Source organism: Macrobrachium rosenbergii, chromosome 48, assembly GCF_040412425.1.
Source record: "Macrobrachium rosenbergii isolate ZJJX-2024 chromosome 48, ASM4041242v1, whole genome shotgun sequence".
Lineage (NCBI taxonomy): Eukaryota > Metazoa > Arthropoda > Malacostraca > Decapoda > Palaemonidae > Macrobrachium > Macrobrachium rosenbergii.
The window spans coordinates 4,069,356-4,088,001 of NC_089788.1; the positions used below are offsets into that span (position 1 = coordinate 4,069,356).

Genomic DNA, 18,646 nt, shown 5'->3' on the forward strand with positions numbered 1-18,646 from the left:
GGTCTAGTTTTGGGTTCCCTGAGAGCATTCTTGGGATTGTTTTGTTTCTGTATTTTCTGTAGGCTAGCAAACTCTGTAATCTCTTGTCAAATGACAAGTTAAAAGCTGGAATTTTAACCATCTCGCTCGTATTGACCCTTAGTAAGTTTCTGTATGTAGTAGTATCTAGGTCCATGATGTCTATGGAAAGGAGTTTATCGTGTATTGTTTAGTCTATCTATATATATTCCTATGAGCAGATGCTTTCATTTTAGGAATTTGAACACCTAGCCCTCGAGCTGTTATATAGTAGTATATTTGTCCTAGGCCTATGGTATCTGTGAAAAGGCGTTTATCGTGTATTGTTTAGACTAATCCTATGAGCAGCAGTTTTCATTTTAGGAATTTTAACGTTTAGCGCTCGTACTGACTCTTATTAAGGTCCTGTATGTATAGAGTTGTATTTGTGAAGACGAGTTTGTCTTGTAATGTGCAGCCCATTTCCCAAATGTAAGTTTATCGTGTACTGTTTAGTCTATGTTAAATGCAGCGGCTTTCACTTTAGGCCTACGGCGTTTATAAAAACGAGTGTTACGTAATGCGTAGCCCAAAGTAGCTTTCATTATAGGCCTACGGTGTTTGTGAAGACGAGTTTGTCTTGTTAATGTGCTGCCCACTTCGCAAATGTAAGTTTATCGTGTACTGTTTAGTCTATTTTAAATGCAGCAGCTTTCATTTTAGGCCTACGGCGTTTATAAAATTGAGTATTTTGTAATGCGTAGCCCACAGCAGCTTTTATTATAGGCCTACGGCGTTTGTGAAGACGAGTTTGTCTTGTAATGTGCAGCCCACTTCGCAAATGTAAGTTTATCGTATACTGTTTAGTCTATTTTAAATGCAGCATCTTTTATTTTAGGCCTACGGCGCTTATAAAAATGTGTATTGTTTGGTCTGTTTTAAATGCAGCAGCTTTCATTTGAGGCCTACGGCACTTATTAAAATGAGTGTTTTGTAATGCGTAGCCCACTGCAGCATTTATTGTAGGCCTACGGCGTTTGTGAAGACGAGTTCGCAAATGTAAGTTTTAAAAATGAGTGTTTTTTGGTAACGCAGCATTATTGTAGGCCCGGTGTTTGTGAAGACGAGTCCGCAGTGTTTTGTTAGCCCACAGCAGCTTTCATTGCAGGCCTACGGTGTTTGTGAAGACGATTTTGCCTCGTAATGTAAAATTGCTGTAGCGTCTTGTTTCCTCCGTCGCGGTAAAATGCTCATAGCGCCGCGCGGTATGCAATGGCGCCCAGAGCGAGAGATGTTGACACCCCTGAGCTGCTGCTGCTGCTGCTGACCGCCGCTAGATCCTAAACTTGCCACCGACCGACTGGGCTGCCTGCTGCTGCTGCTGCTGCTGCTGCCTAGTGCTGTGCAGCTGCTGTGTGTGAGAGCTGCCAGCCAGCCAGGCAGTATCGTGCGAGGTGTGTGCGAGTTCGGATGTACCGCTCCGTTCTCCGAGGGACGCTCACATCACACCCATCGACACGTGGAACGCCGATCAAAAACTCATTTGCATTGCGCGGTTTTTCGTTGCTGTTGTGAAAAGGCAAACTCTGTGTGGTCGGTGACGAGAATTGTTTTTGTTTTATGTTTTTTCAAAGCTCTCTGTACCTCTGTTGTCACTTAGAACAGCGCAGGTAAACTTCTGTTAAAAGTCTTAAGAGGGGGAGGAAAAAAAGTTGATGTGCTAAACATGTAGTGACCGCCGTCTTTCGTTGCTTCTGTCTCGTGTTTTTAAAACGCGTGTTCTCGTTTTGCGAGTGATTGGCTACTTTGTGTTTTAATTTGTTATTTTCTGCCTTGTTTCCAAACATAAAACCAAAAAGAAACACGAGCCCCATCTTCTAAAATAACTCTATTTGCATAGACCTATGGCCAATCAGTGTTGAGTGTGACTAACTTTAAATAAATAAATACGTGGGCGCCTTATGTTTAATAAACATGTGATTAAATTTGTTGTTGTGAGAAGATAATTATATACTATATAATTATATACTATATTGCCGGAAGGACTTGTAAAGGGCATTGTCCTGCCATCCAGGTCAGTAGGCCTATGCTAATCAACTCCTCCATAGGTCTAACTGGGTGAACGCTATGAACCTGATACATTTGGGTTGTTTGTTTATTTTAATTTTTTCTGTCAGTTCAGCTGTGTCATAATTATTTCCTGTATTTTGTTGTGCTTAGCTTCGTTGGATACAGTAGCTATAGGCCTAGTGGATAAACATTGATTATATGTGGAAAGCTTGATTGTGAATGTATAGATATAGCCTAGTTCATGAAAATGATCTTTTTGTTTAGTTTTATTTTTTGGTCATTTAAACATTGAAACAAGCTAATTTTGTTTATTTTATTTGTATTATGTCTGAATATTTTATAAATACCATAGTACTGATGCCATTAACTGAAAATTATTGCTATAAAAAGGTTAAAGACTTAAAATTAGTTTTATTGCATGTAATGTGAATATGTTTATTGCTGGTATTCATAATTTTTGTTTGTATAAACTTGTTTTATTTTGATGAAGTCTGCAATTTTTTTATAGCATTTGCAGTATTTGTGATTATATATATATATATATATATATATATATATATATATATATATATATATATATATATATATATATGCAAACATGTTTCATTATAATGAACTCTAATTTTTTGTATTTGCAGCATTTGCAGTAATTGTGATATATATATGTATTATATATATATATATATATATATATATATATATATATATAACAAATACTGCAAATATATATACAGACTTCATTATATGAAATATAATATATATAAATACTGCAAATGCTATAAAAATTACAGACTTCATTATAATGTTTGAACAAACAAACAATAATATATATATATATATATATATATATATATATATATATATATATATTGAAAGCAGTCTTGTAAATTTCAACTAAGTAAATAATTAAAAATGCTGCTAGAATCTGCGTTGTACAAAATCGAATGAACAAACACAGGATTTAGGTTTAGTGAGGCAATAAGTTTCGTCCCTTGCGATTGTCAATTCTGAGTGTTGTTATTTTTTATTTCTTGTTTTTTTATTATTATTATTATATTATTATTATTGTGAAGGAAATAGACCCTCTCTTAAGCAGGTCTTATAAGACCTATTATTATTATTATTATTATTATTATTATTATTATTATTATTATTATTTAGGGTTTGTTTCATATTAGTTTGCGACTGTGGGCCTCCACGACTTGAAAAGGAACGTACATTTCACCGTTTCGAACTGGTAGACATTTTTGCAATTCCCTAGACTCAGCAATCGAGACACGCAAACTTTATTATCGTCTGTGTAACAAAGAGCCCAGACGGAGATCTCTCCTTCCATGACCCAAAGATATGAATTCGGCAGATCAATCTGGACGCAATATTTTGCTTTCATACGTTTTGTCCTTTTTCATCAGAGCCCGGACACGCTTCCGCCCGCGACCACACGCGAGCGTCTTCCGGTTGGGCAACGGCGGCAGGAACCACTATGTAACAGCGGCGTTTCTTGTCCTTTCACGGAAGTTTCACCCGTGAATTACGGGAAGTCGAATGCCGTTTGCTTTGCGAAGGTATGATCACTGGTGGAAAAGGTCGTCTTTTGCGTTGTGCCTCGGCGCTTTTCGTTTGCCTTCGGGGAAAACGGATATTTGGATATTTTCTCGCGTTCTGGGGTGGTAATTTAGGTCATGCATTGCTACCCTAATACAATAATTCTCCTTGCGTTTTAATAATTTACTTATATTTTTATCTGTTTATTTTTTTTTATTAACGTGTTTTTTTTTTTTTTAATAAGTGATCTCTTCTTTCTGTTATTTATTTTGAATGAACTCTAATATTCTTTGGAAACTTGAATTTCAAGTCAGTGGCCCATGTGGGGGGCTTGTTCAATATGAATAGGGTTCATCTTCTTAATAATAATAATAATAATAATAATAATAATAATAATAATAATAATAATAATAATAATATGTGATATTCTTGTAGGGAATTTTGCGATAGAGATTTAGACCTAGTCGTGCATATGCGCCTAAATGAAAATTCAGACACTCGCACCAACTCATTCACAGCTTGCTGAAGAATTACGACAAATCATTTGCGCTTTTTGCTCTGAAGGTAATCACCACATCGGAATGTACCAAGGTCAAGATAACCCAGAGTGAAGAATGAGAATTTTACGCGAGTTTTTACCTTTCGCCTTTTTGTGTGTGTGTGTGCGTGTTACTTACGCCCGTCACGCAATCAGGGTCATTGGAACGTTAGTCAGCATCATTGTGGAATCGCGCGCGGAGGCAAAAGACGCTTGCGCCATGTAGCAACATTCCGTTCGGGTCTCCCCTGCGCGTTATGACTGTATTATTGGTCTTTCTCAGTAGTGTGTGGGTCAAGCTTTTAGTATTGGTGTTTCTTGGATGTTCGATAGACCCTGTTTCCAGGAAGTTCTATGATTGATGCATTTTTGCCGTTGTTGGATTCCGTTAAGTCTAGGGTTCTTTCTGTAAAAGGGTTCCTGTAGAAAGTTCGTTATTTTTTTTTTCATTTTTTTTTGGGGGGGGCGGGGGTTGGCAAACTTATGCAGACTAAAATGCGATATCTGTATATTTATTCTGTTACCTTTTCCTGGCAAAGGTTTTAATTTTGTTCAGAATAGTACTAATAATTGTTGCTTGCGAAAATACCTAATATAATTTAAATATTTTGTGCATTAACGCGTTCCTGGGTAATGCATGAGTTTTAAAGAGGCATTATGATTCAAAATAATCTTCTGATATGTATCAACTATTAAACACAGACGAAATGACAATAAACAAAAAGTAATCACAAACAGCTCGTAGCTATGGGGTTCAGACGGGATTTAAATGCTTACGGGCTGTCAGTACCTGTCACCCTCGGCGTTAGATGGCAGCAGGCAGCACGAACCCAGCGCTCTTGACATTGCCAAGGGCTGCATGCCTTCCATTGCTGCTGCTGACGCATTACGTGACGTGGAGCTGGTCTTCTGTCGATGCTTCAGAAATGATGTATTTGTGCTTTGCTTCGTAGCGTTATCGGGTTTAATTTGAGTCCAGTTTTCGAGTGATTTATTTTTTGAGATGGTTATATCTTTTTGTTTTTTTTTATATTAGAAATTAAAATTTATATATAGCTTTCTTCAGGTAGGAGTGTCCCGTCTGACTTATTTAGCTGAGGTTTTAGATTTTTCTGTTCCGGGTTTCTCATCGATTTCGTCTAGAGCATCTCTCTCTCTCTCTCTCTCTCTCTCTCTCTCTCTCTCTCTCTCTCTCTCTCCGTGTTTTTATTTCATTTTCCTTACTCCTTCATGAACATTTATTGTAAACTAGATTTACATGAGCAAAGTTATTTATATGAGGATTTGTTTTTACCTCTTTTTTAACTCTGTTATTTAACAATTTTTGCAATTTTATTCTGTTGTTTTTCTTTTCATGTTTGTTCGTCATTAACCATAGCTGTTGAGACGGAAGTTTCAGGTATCGAACCACTCAATCACTCTCGGTGTCTGAAATCTCTCTCTCTCTCTCTCTCTCTCTCTCTCTCTCTCTCTCTCTCTCTTCTTCTTCTTCTTCTTCTTCTTCTTCTTCTTCTTTGCGTCAGTATGTTTGTTTGTGCGTTCTCTTGAGGTCAGATAACGGAGAGAGAGAGAGAGAGAGAGAGAGAGAGAGAGAGAGAGAGAGAGAGAGAGAGAGAGGTATTTCAGACCTAATCCTTTGCATGAGAGTTTATTTTGTGGGTATTTCGAGGCCATTGACCTGGGTGGAGTTGGCCCTCCAGCCAGTTGCTATTGACGTTAGAAAGATACTGGGAAACATTAGGGTAGTGCCGTCAGTGCACCTCACGCGGTGCACTGTAGGCATTACTTAAGGGTCTTTGCGGCGTCTCTCCGGTCCCTGGCTGCAACTTCTTTCATTCCTTTTACTGTACCTCAGTTTATATTCTCTATCTTCCATCTGACTATCCACTCTCTCGAACAATTGTCTCGTAGTGCAGCTGCGAGGTCTTCCTCCTGTTAAAGCTTCCAAACCTTCTTACGGTCACTTTCCGTTTCGGCGCTGAGTGACCTCATTGGCCCCAGCGCTTTGGCCTAAATTCTATGTTCTGTTCGGAACATGAAGATAATAAGCTTTACGATAAGAAAGCTCGAAATATCAGGATAGAATGCAAGGACCGGTTGAAACATGGGACTGAATTACGACAAATGGAGAGAAGAAAAAGATATTCCTGTAATTCCGATACTACAGAAGTATCAGCACACTATAACGTGTGGAGCAGAACTAAATTCCAGACTCACACCGGGATCGAACCCAGGTTTTCCATTTGCAAGGCAAGGCCGCTACCCTTTCTTGCCTTTCAATTGAAAGAAAACTGGGTTCGATCCCGATGTGAGTGGGATATTTAGTTCTGATAATAAGAAAGTTTCTAGAAAGAATGTTATCTTCTGAAGATATATTGTTTATTTCATATATTTTGACCATCTCGTCAAACTTATGGATTTTTTTTTTTTTTTTTTTTTGTTCGGTGTCATGATCGAGTGATTGTCCTAATTCCTATAAAATTGATCTGTGTCGGGAGGCTGAGAATAAATTATACAATATTGCATGCATTTATAATTATAAAGTGCGTGCCTTGGCCCAAATTCAATACTGTTTCATGTGATTACTGCCGGTGACTGCGAATATTCATTGCTGTTGGCGCATTACAGTTTTTGGGCAAATAGGCCTATACTTAGGATTTTATGATTCTCTTTTCTATTTCCTTTGATTTCTTCCTAAACGGAGGAGTTTTGTAACGAAAAAACATTAAAACAGTCAGTGTTTATAACCGAAATCTGTCTGTACTAGTTTTCTTGAAATTCTTACACCAGAAATAATGGACTTCTCTGCATCGGTAAGTTTTAAACCTTCTTTGTTCTTATATAGAAATATTTGAGTGTGCATATTATATATGTCTTCATTCTTTTAATACAGCGCATTTGAAAGTCAGTTTTTAACATATCTCTACCTTGTGTGTCATGTCATTGTTGCAATAGACGATTATTCTGCCCCAAAGTGGAAGACTGCAGTATCTGCAAAAATACAAAACTGAGAAAAATGGTAGATACTGCAGTTTTCCCTTGCCTTACTACTGATTTTGCAGATACTGCAAATGGGACCCCCCTAAATACTCGTGGAAAGCATTGAGGAATCATTCTGAAACTGCAATAACTTGTGTAGGCTATTAGTGTTTCACGAGCCCGATAGGCGGCATATCTCAATTTCGAAAATTTTTGCAGATACTGCAGTTTCCAGTTTTCCATTTTGGGGCGGAATTTGGGGACAGCTTAAATTTGTTGAATAATCGGCGGTGTTGGTCCCTAGATCAGGATACATAAATAGCCGTCTTTCATTGTACCTTCGAATGTTTTTGTTTTTGGTGGAATTAGAATCGGAAAGCTTTTCATAGCTGTAGAAACAGGCTACTCATGACTGGATATCGTAGATTCACTTTGCATGGTCTAGCTAATATATTATAATGATCAGGATTCTGTACATGGGAACGCACGAGGTCAGTTATTATTACAAAAGGAATTACTGTAGGCATTACTTAAGGTTCTGTGCAGCGTCCCTTCGGCCCCTAGCTGCAACCCCTTTCATTCCTTTTACTGTACCCCCATCCATATTCTTTCTTCTGTTTTACTTTCCACCCTCTTTAACAGTCGCGATGTTTTGGTCCTGTTACACCTTTGTAACCTTCTACTCTCAGTTCTCCTTTCAGCGCTGAATAACCTCATCGGTCCCAGCGCTTGGCCGTCGGCTTAAATTGTACATATTCTATTCTACAAAAGGAATATGAATGTCCACGCCCAAAAATACAAAAACCATTACGATAATTTTGTTTTTCATGTGTTACGTCCGGAATATAAATGGCCATATCCCCCCCTCCCCACACCTCCAGTCGTTCAACTATTTCCGATTTCGTTCATTATATTATATTATTTTATTATATTATATTATATTATATTATATTATATTATATTATATTATATTATGTTTATTTCTTCCCCGAAAGAACCTGTCACGAAAAATGATGTAATCACATATTCGCTTTTTATTTGATTTGGTTTTCCCGGCAGAGGGCGACACTGGTCATGATCCATCTGCCTTTATTATTATCATTACCTGTGGGACCGTGACGCCAGATATGTCGGTAACATAAGAGAGGGTCGAGACGGAAAAGGCTGAATCTTAGGGACATTACATAGCCTCTCCGTCCCCTTAAGGGGTTAGTGCCTTCAGTGTACCCCATGCAGTGCACTGTAGGCGTTACTTGAGGTTCTTTGCAGCGTGCCTTCCTTAGGCCCCCAGCTGCAACCCCTTTCGTTCCTTTTACTGCACCTCCTTTCATATTCTCTTTCTTCCATCTTACACTCAACCCTCTCCTAACAGTTGATTCCTAGTGCAACTGCTTTGAGGTTTTCCTCTCGTTACACCTTTCAACCCTTTTGTTCTCAGTTTCCGTTTCAGCGCTGAATGACCTCATAGGTCCCAGTACTTGGCCTTTGGCCTAAATTTTTTGGCTGAGGTACCGTACGTAGGTAGCCTAGGGCCGGAATATTTTGTGATGATGAATACAAATAAAAAGTATATATATATATATATATATATATATATATATATATATATATATATATATATATATATATATATATATATATATATATATATTTATTGCGATATGCGTTTGTCGTTCGTATTATGCGGAGATATTCTGAACTGAAATAAATGGGATGAGATTCCATTGTAGAACAGATTTGTTAAGTATAGTGTGTTTGTTGATGCACGAGTATTCTGGGGTGTAAATGCGTTGTATTTTAAGCATATCCTGTGTTTGTTTGCTTGTGTTGATATGAAACATAATCGTCTATTTTGGATTGTGTATGTATAACACATACGTATTAATGTATATAATATATAAATGTATATAAATTTATATATTATATAAATAAAATAATATATATATATATATATATATATATATATATATATATATATATATATATATATATATATAAACTTTATAAGTGTAGCTCCTGTCGCAGGTGTTGATTTTGTAATTCTATATCTCGTCGTTGTTACGCGATTGACTTGTATTTCATGTCACAAGCGATAGTTTCTTGTAGGTTTGCTTTTGTTTTCCTTTTTTTTTTTTTTTTTTTTGTTGACGATCGGTTTCCTCTAGTTACGTTTGGGAAAGGAAAATATATTATAAGATAATGCAGATTTAAGTCGAAGTAAGTTTTTGTGTATGGTTTGAATTTGAGTTGAGTGCAAGTCGATAGAAGATTCATGTAGTATATTCCATGAAGGGTTTAAATGTTGTTTCATGGAGAAATGGAGAATTAGAATTGAAAGTAAGTGCAGAGAATTTAGTAACACACAGATATATATATATATATATATATATATATATATATATATATATATATATATGTGTGTGTATGTATATATATATATATGTGTGTGTGTGTGTATGTATAACTGAATCGCGAAAATATGGAACGTGACGAATATATATAAATAAAGACAAAATCCACGACGGAAAGAGAAACAATGGAGTGCTACAAGGCCTTTCGACTTCATGTCCTTTACTGAGCTAAGTAAAGGACAAGAAGTCGAAAGGCCTTGCAGCACTCCATTGTTTCTCTTTCCATCATGGATTTTGTCTTTATATATTATATATATATATATATATATATATATATATATATATATATATATATATAGTGTAATTTTCTCTATCTAACCAATTCAATCACGTTCTTCAAAACACCTGTTCCATTCTCTCGATTGATTTCACCTGCTGTAGTCGGAACAATAATTCAAGGTTATAGTTAAAGTTAAGGCAAGTTTCTTTTTTTCAAGCAATTTTTTTCACTGGTACAATCTTTATATATATACATGTATATAGTGTGTGTATGTATATGTTACAATTAAGTAGAAAGAACCAACTACATCAGTATGTTGAACACATGGTGTGAATGATGCATGTGAGTGTGTCACGTACCTGTTGTATGTACCTGAGTGCCTATGTTATTACTCATATGAATGATCGTTCACGTAAGTTTCACAGTAGACTTTGCTGGACTCCTATTCTGGGATCGATTTTCGATCATCAATTCTTTCCTTCGGTCATTGTCTGACAGGGAATTGCACTTTGAATAAATGATGTAACTATTCAAGGTCGGGTTTTTGTTGCCATTGATTGTGGCCAGGCTTATGAAAGTAGCCAGGAAGGGGTAATTCTAAAAAGTCTTATGTTTTTGGTTTGGAAAAACAAATTCACATTTTTGTACGGGTACAAATAGTCAAGAAATAGATCTCTACAGAGAGCTTTCGGGAATTTGTTTGAAAAGGGGATTCTAACAGATTCCCGAAAGCTCTCCGTTGAGAGATTTATTTTTAAAACATAAGTGTGGATTTGTTTCTCCATTTCAAGACATTGGTAAGTAAAAAATATACTTTTTTGAGGGGCTAGGGGGGGAAATTGGACGACCTTCCGATTTGCTTTTTATACCAGATGACTTGGTCGTGTCCTTCAAACCCGTCCTCATGCTACTGTGAGTATTTTTTTAATGTTTTTGTTGTTGAGCCAAAGGCCGTCTGGTATCAAAGGAAGAAGCAAAAGTGGGCGTGTTTGTTTGAACATGGATGAGGTGCGTTCGATTGTATGCTTGTCCCACACTTGTTGGCGGCGGGGGGGGGGTTGGGGGACGACATCTGTCAGACATTGACGGCTGAAACATTTCATGCAATTGTCTCACCTTTGGTATAAAGGGGCGAATAACTTTGTGGCCTAGCTGAGAATAAATAGCCTTGGCTGCTACATGTGTTTGGATTGTATGCTGACGTGGGGGACGAGTGATTTATGGACCAGAAATTTATGCTCGGTTTTCCCATAATGCACTGTTTCCAAGGCGTGAAATTCTATCTATACTGTGGTCGTGATTGGCTTTTTCCTTGATCCTTCCCACCACTCTGACTAAGAAGTGGGCCTGTTTTTTTTGTCTACAGAGAAGACTTTGTTGTTTTCGTATTGTAATTGTTATAGTCCCGTCGGCCTTCCCACGTAAGGAATGGTATTAAATTGAGGTTTCTGGGAATTCTCAACGTATGGGCTGATATGTCATCGAAGCATTCTCTCTCTCTCTCTCTCTCTCTCTCTCTCTCTCTCTCTCTCTCTCTCTCTCTCTCTCTCTCTCTCTCTCCTCCATATACGTATGGTTTTAGATAGTGCATTGATGTATATGCCATACATTAAAAGGATATTGTATGTGTGTGTGTGTGTGTGTGTGTATGTTTGAGAGAGAGAGAGAGAGAGAGAGAGAGAGAGAGAGAGAGAGAGAGAGAGAGAGAGAGACTAAAACAACACCCGAGGTCTAAATATCAGCATTGCAATCAGTAATAATATAATAATAATAATAATAATAATAATAATAATAATAATAATAATAATAATAACAAGACATTTTCCCTGCCTCTCCAACTCATATTATGCAACTCGCCGTCACGGCCTCTGGACCAAATTAAAAATCGCCAATAATCGTTACAGATTAGCTCATAATAATGTTTTCATTTGTTCTTTGGTGTGGGCCGGTCAGACAGCGCACGAAAAAGCCCGGGGGCTTACGTATTGTTATTGACACGAAGTCTCTCTCTCTCTCTCTCTCTCTCTCTCTCTCTCTCTCTCTCTCTCTCTCTCTCTCTGTCGTCTGGGCGCCGGGCTTTTTCCGAGCCAGGTGCGAGCGTAGGCAAAGCTTCATTGTGTCGCAGAGATCAAGGTCAGTCTCTTATTGCTAGTACAGCGGTGTTTGCTTTTAAAGACACGAAAGCATTTGAAGTTAGGGATGGTGATAAAAGACACACACACACACACACACACACACACACACGCACGCACGCACACTAAAAGAACCCGTTTCACTGTTCAAGATCTTTCAATATCCAGGCATTGTGACGACTTTGATAAGAATGATGAAAATTGTTGTGAATGTTCATCATAATGGTCTGATCCTTGCTGTCATTATCCCTCTTTATTCTTCAGCTTCCAACCCGCCCACTCTCTCTCTCTCTCTCTCTCTCTCTCTCTCTCTCTCTCTCTCTCTCTCTCTCTCTCTCTCTCTCTGTGTCTTGACCTAGTCACAACCTATCAGTCAGTGGCCTCGTTTTAAGTTAATGGTCTTCAATTTTCAGAGAAAAAAAAAACAAGTAAGAAATGCGACGAAGTTTCTTCCGCGCAATCGAGTTTTCTGTACAGCGTGTAATCAGGGCTACCGAAAACTGATCTATCTTTCGGTTGTCTCGGTATAATGCTGTATGAGCCGCGGCCCATGAGACTTTAACCAAGGCCCGGTGGTGGCTTATCCTATATCGTTGCCAGAAGCACGATTATGGCTAACTTTAACCTTAAATAAAATAAAAATTACTGAGGCTAGAGGGTTGCAATCTGGTATGTTTGATGATTAAAGGACGATGATCAACATACTAATTTGCAGCTCTCTAACCTCAATAGATTTTAATATCTGAGGGCGGACAGTAAAAGTGCGGACAGAAAGTGCGGACGGACAAACAACGCCGGCACAATAGTTTTCTATTACAGAACATTAAAAAAGGGGGTATTGGCAAAGTCAGTGTTGTTAGATTTTAGTTTATGAATCAAAAGAATTTTGATCGTGAAGTGGACCTCATTTCTGTTTATGGACAAATAATCTTCAAGATTTTCGGGGTACATGTTGATAAAAAACCTTGGAATGTTTCTAGAGAAAAATAAATGCCAAAACCAGTATATGTGGTTTTAAGGTATTCCTTTGGGTAAGTAGGCATTAGATCATATTCCTGGCTAAAAAGGTTTTGAGTTATACTCTAGGCTGGCATCATTTGTTAACTTATTTGTTTATGTATTTTTTTTATTTATTTTATCTCTTCTAATAAATGATCTCTCTGTATTTCCCAATACATCCTGTTTCTTCTTTCTAATGAACACCATATTCTTGGGAAGCTTGAATAGGGTTCATGTTACTGAATAATAATAATAATAATAATAATAATAATAATAATAATAATAATAATAATAATAATAATAATAATAATGGTGAAAATGGCAATAAAAATAATAATAATAATTAAGTAAATGTTGTAAAGTTTGCAGACATGGTTGAAAATGTTTGTTGATTGATCTTGTTCCATATGAATAGGGTTCATGTAATGGATGATAATAATAATAATAATAATAATAATAATAATAATAATAATAATTAAGTAAACGTTGCAAAGTTTGCAAACAGAGTTGAAAGTCTCTGTAGTGGATTTGTTGATTTGATCGAGTGACAGAAACCTCTCGGATCTACCGATTCTGGGTCAGAGGACCCACCATTGTGCATACAATCCCTTTCCCCAGCGCGTGGTTGAGTACTCCAATTTGTGGGTATTGTGGTCAACCTCACCTATAAATAACGCCGACGATTCTCTGCTGTTTGATGTTGTCGGGCAACTGGAGGACGCTACTTGCTACAGTGCTCCGTTGCATAGTTGCCCAGCTTTCTGGAAGTGAACTTCCCTAAAGTCTGTGTCTAAGACGTTGGGTTTATTCTCTGAAGTAGTGGAAGCGAATGGGAAATAAGCTACTCACTAAGAAAAGGACACTGTGATTGCAGGAAATAATCAGTCAATAGGTTAAGTAAGATTTGTTGTTACCAACTTTTGCATTTTTGTCTTTGAATACAATTTTTAGTCCTCCTCTTAGCTTAATCCTTAGTCAGGGTTGCTGTTTTTACTGAGCCATTGTGTCTTTGTGTCTTTGAATACAATTTTTCTTCTTAGCTTAATCCTTAGTCAGGGTTGCTGTTTCTAATGAGCCATTGTGTCTCTGTGTCTTTGAATACAATTTTTCTTCTTCTTCTTCTGTGCTTAATCCTTAGTCAGGGTTGCTGTTTTTAATGAGCCACTGTGTCTTTGTGTCCTTAAATACAATTTTTCTTCTTCTTCTGTGCTTAATCCTTAGTCGGGGTTACTGTTTACAATGAGCCACGAATACAGTTTTCCCTCTTTTTCTTAGCTTAATCCTTAGTTGGGGTCGCAGTTTTTAATGAGCCTGTTTCTGTCTTGAACGATGTTTTTGATAGATTTATTCCTGGCTTCAGGCCTTATTATTTATCCGGGCTTGGGACCGGCACTCTTTTTCTTTGAACACAATACAAGCGAAAAAATTATGATCAAAATCATCAGTTCGAGGTTAACATTTATAGGTCTCCTATAACGTCCTATAGGTCCACATTGGTCCTTTCAATGCTGCAGTTTTCCTTTGCAACAACTAGGTAACCCCCTTACCCCCCACACCCCACCCAAAATCTAGGACCCACCACCCTACTGGGATGATTTACCCTGATGATTGGAAATAATGATTTGTCAGATTGGAAACGGTCTGTTTCACAATGAAGCTATTCATGCCTAATTGATTTTGAATACTGTTTGCACAGCAATTGCGAATGAGTGCCTCGAATATAATCACAGCTTGCCGAATCGTTCGTTTTATTTATTTGTGTATTTATTTGCGTGTCCGCTTTCATGTACATTTCCTTTATTGTTATGATTATTTTTGATGCCCGAGTGGACAGGTGTGTTGTTGGTGGTGATCGGCGTTTCTCGGAATTTCGATGCTGAACGAAGTATAAATTGGGTTAACAGTTTTCCAATCACATCACCTCTCTCTCTCTCTCTCTCTCTCTCTCTCTCTCTCTCTCTCTCTCTCTCTCTCTCTCTCTCTCTCTCTCTCTTTTCCATATGCATCGTAGAGATGTTGTCCAGGTAAAACATTTTGTGCCAGTCTAGTATGTTCGGTATATTGAATTATATATAATATATATATATATATATATATATATATATATATATATATATATTTTTTTTTTTATTTTTTTTTATTTAATAGTGAGCTTTTTGCCTAATGAGGAATAGCTCCCTAATAGAAAAGAAATAATTCATTTATCCCGTCGTTGATGAATTATGGATGAAACCATTGTACAGAAAACTTCCACCGCATTAGACGTTTTGTTTTAACCCATATAATAATGGGAAAATGCACGTTCGAAGAAGAACACACAAACTTCATATATAGGCTATGTATATATATAATATAAACCATTGTGTGTTTAGACGTTGTGTTTTAGGTGGACTTTTAAAGTCGTTCCAAGTGTAAAAAGAGTCATTAAAAAGCGTTTGACCTTCACCACCTTTTCCATTCCTCCTAACTTCGTTTAGAGAAGCCTTTTGCAAACGATTACCATTCCCGCTTCAAACGTCCCATTCCTCTTTGATACTGTGTAATGGCCGTCCAGTCCCTCAGCGCTTTGTTTGAATTTTTTAACTCATTCTTTCCCTTTTTACTTTCGTAAACTGAGGGGAAACATCAGCGCGGAGTTATCTTATCCGAGTTGAATGTAGAGACCTCAGTGATGATAATGGGAATTTAATGATGTCCATTTTGAAAATAGAAGATATATGATCATTAGTGTTATCGTTTTTTTTTTTATTTCACTGTTGTTATTAGTCCTGCTAAATGTAAGCTTTATCATTCTCATTGTTACTCCCAATGATTATTATTATTATTATTATCTCCGTAGGGGTGCAATGCCGTCAGTGCACCTCACTCGGTGCAGTATAGGCATTGCCGAAGGTTCTTCGCGGCGTCCCGTAGGCCACTAGCTGCAACCCCTTTCATTCCTTTTACCCTTATCTCCGGTCACATTCTCTTTCTTCCATCTTACTTTTTTCTCAACCCTCTCCTAACAGTTGTTTCATAGTGCAACTGCGAGGTTTTCCTCCTGTTACACCTTTCAGACCTTTTTTCACTCTGAATTTCCCCTTTCAGCGCTGAATGACTCATAGGTCCCAGTGCTTGGCCTTTGGCCTAAATTTTGTATTCCATTCCATGATTTATTGTTATTTTTATTATTATTATTATTATTATTATTATTATTATTATTATTATTATTATTATTATTATTGTTGATTAAAATCTCGTAATATTATGAGTTACTCAAATGGTGAAGAAATCCACAGTGGTGTAAATTTACATTTACACCACTCTATATCTACATCTACACTAATGTGTTTGTCCTCACCATTATTATTATTATTATTATTATTATTATTATTATTATTATTATTATTCGAATCCCTAATATAAGCTAAATAATTAGTTCCACCCTAATTCCTCCTAATGCCCTATTCATTTCAAGTACCTCACGGGGTAAATGTTCTCTTATTTTTTTTTTTAAAGACTTAGCCTAATGATCCAGGATTTCCTCCATTGAATGGTGAGATTTTCTTGAAGGCTGCCAGATGCACAGCGTTTAGTAACGGGTCAGGCTAATGCTGGTTTGGAAATTCGGTATTTATATATTTTGTGTGTGTTGGTGTATTTCGGAAAGGGTTTTCCTCCAATTTTTCCAACCGGGTGGATGCACTTATCAAATACGGTTCGAATTGGGTGTTGGTTATTCCCAAGATGATCAACGAGATAAAGTTGATTTGATATTAATTGATATTTGTGGCTTAATATCTGCGAGTATAAAAAAAAATTACGCATTTGTAAACCAAAGTGACAACACCTCTTGTGTATACATAAATAAATATGCAAATAAGTATCTCTCTCATATATATATATATATATATATATATATATATATATATATATATATATATATATATATATATATATATATATATATATATATATATATATATATATATATATATATATATATATATGTGCTCTGTGATGTAATGTAATGTACAAAATTCATTATATATTTCCTGCTCCTTTTTTTCCTCATTATTTTCTACTTAATGTCGACGGCCAACCTAACTTCAAAACATAAGCTGTCCCACTTTTGGTCAACTCACCATGCCATCTTAACCCCCCACCCCCCACCATCCCAAGGACGAAAAAGAAAAAAAACTCTCTCTTCGTTTATTTATTTCTTTTGAACTGCTTTCGAGCGGAAGCACTTGACCTAGTGAGTGAGTGAGAGAGCATTCCACCTGGATGCTATTTTCACCCAAAGGAGGCCACCCGCGTTTATCGGCCGAGAAGATTTAATTGGGAATGAGTGCCCTACCCTCCCAGAGACCTGTCGTCGACCTCACCGAGGGTATCTATCACCCCCCCGGGGCAGGTTGACAGGCAGCTGAGTGCATCGTCCGTCTCACACGGCTGTCAATTGAACACAAAGGGGTATATGTATATCTGACAGGTCGTGGCTTTCAATGTGGTGTTATTCGGGGCTTAACTGCTTTCGTGTTTATGTAAATGTACTGACAGTTTTTTAGACGTTGCTTTTGTTTTGGTTACAGTAGACTTTGTCTACATTCAGTAGTGTGTTACGCTGCTTTTGTTTATGTAAATATATTTGCAGTTTTTTAGACATTGCTTTTGTTTTCATACAGTAGACTTTGTCTACTTTCAACAGTGTGTCTACCCTGCTTTTATGTTTATGTAAATGTATTTGCAGTTTTTTTAGACATTGCTTTTGTTTTGGTAGACTTCTCTACATTCAACAGTGTGTCTACACTGCTTTTATATTTATGTTAATATATTCGCAGTTTTTTTAGACATTGCTTTTGTTTTGGTAGACTTGTCTACATTAAAGACTGTGTCAACATATTGCTGTTGTCCACATTCACGAATGTGCCTACATACTGCTGTTGTCAACATTCAAGAGCGTATCTACATACCACTGTACGCAATATATATGCAATATTTATACAGTTTTTACTTTGTACTCTTGCAGTACAGGGGAACATAAGTCAAACCTGCAACTGTATAAGATAAGAAACAATTACTTATTGCAGGAAAATATCAGATGTTCGCAGGTGGTAATGTTGGCTGGCGACAGCAACGAAAAGTTGCAGGTTTGGTGAAAGAGGTCGAAGGTATTCAAGGAAAAAAGAATTCGTTAATCTTTGCAATCTGAAAGGAAGAATGATTAATGTTTGAATGCTTGGTGTAGCAATGCCAGGTTTGATTCATTCTGGTATTTAGGTTTGAGTGCAACAGGTGAAGGCAGAATGAATGAAGAGGCAAATCACAGACGGGACAGGTGAGATAAGGTCACCTGAGGTTTAGATTTGAGGGAAAAGTGAATGGTTAATGTAAGGATATTTAATCTTTGTCAGATGGAAGTGCAGTTTCTGAACGTGCTAAAATGGATAAAATACAAGCACTTGGATATGACATGTCTGTATGAAATATTTGGAGAAAAAAAAAAGGCTTTCCGAAGGCCAATAGAGGTAAATGGTAATTAATGTGTATGAAATAGATCATAAAGTTGACAGATCGTTTTTATAAATGTATTGGGTTTCTGAACAAGTGCAGTTATATTTCTGAACACTTAAATAAATAAGACAGAATATAGTTATATATATATATATATATATATATATATATATATATATATATATATATATATATATATATATATATATATATATATATGTCTATATGTGTCTATATTAAATATTTGGAGAAATAGCCT

General features: G+C 36.7%; 1 protein-coding gene across 4 annotated transcripts in view; it reads left to right on the forward strand.

The window, feature by feature from the left end:
* Nucleotides 1–1,359: 1,359 nt before the first annotated feature.
* The window catches only part of LOC136831187 (uncharacterized), a 238,456-nt gene continuing 221,169 nt past the window's right edge, over nucleotides 1,360–18,646 (forward strand). For 2 of the 4 annotated variants that reach the window (XM_067091169.1, XM_067091171.1), the window contains exon 1: nucleotides 1,439–1,590. The gene's annotated coding sequence lies outside the window, so the exon portion shown is untranslated. Of the gene's footprint in view, nucleotides 1,668–18,646 lie in introns of all 4 variants that reach the window. The other 2 variants (XM_067091168.1, XM_067091170.1) reach the window with 2 other exon arrangements.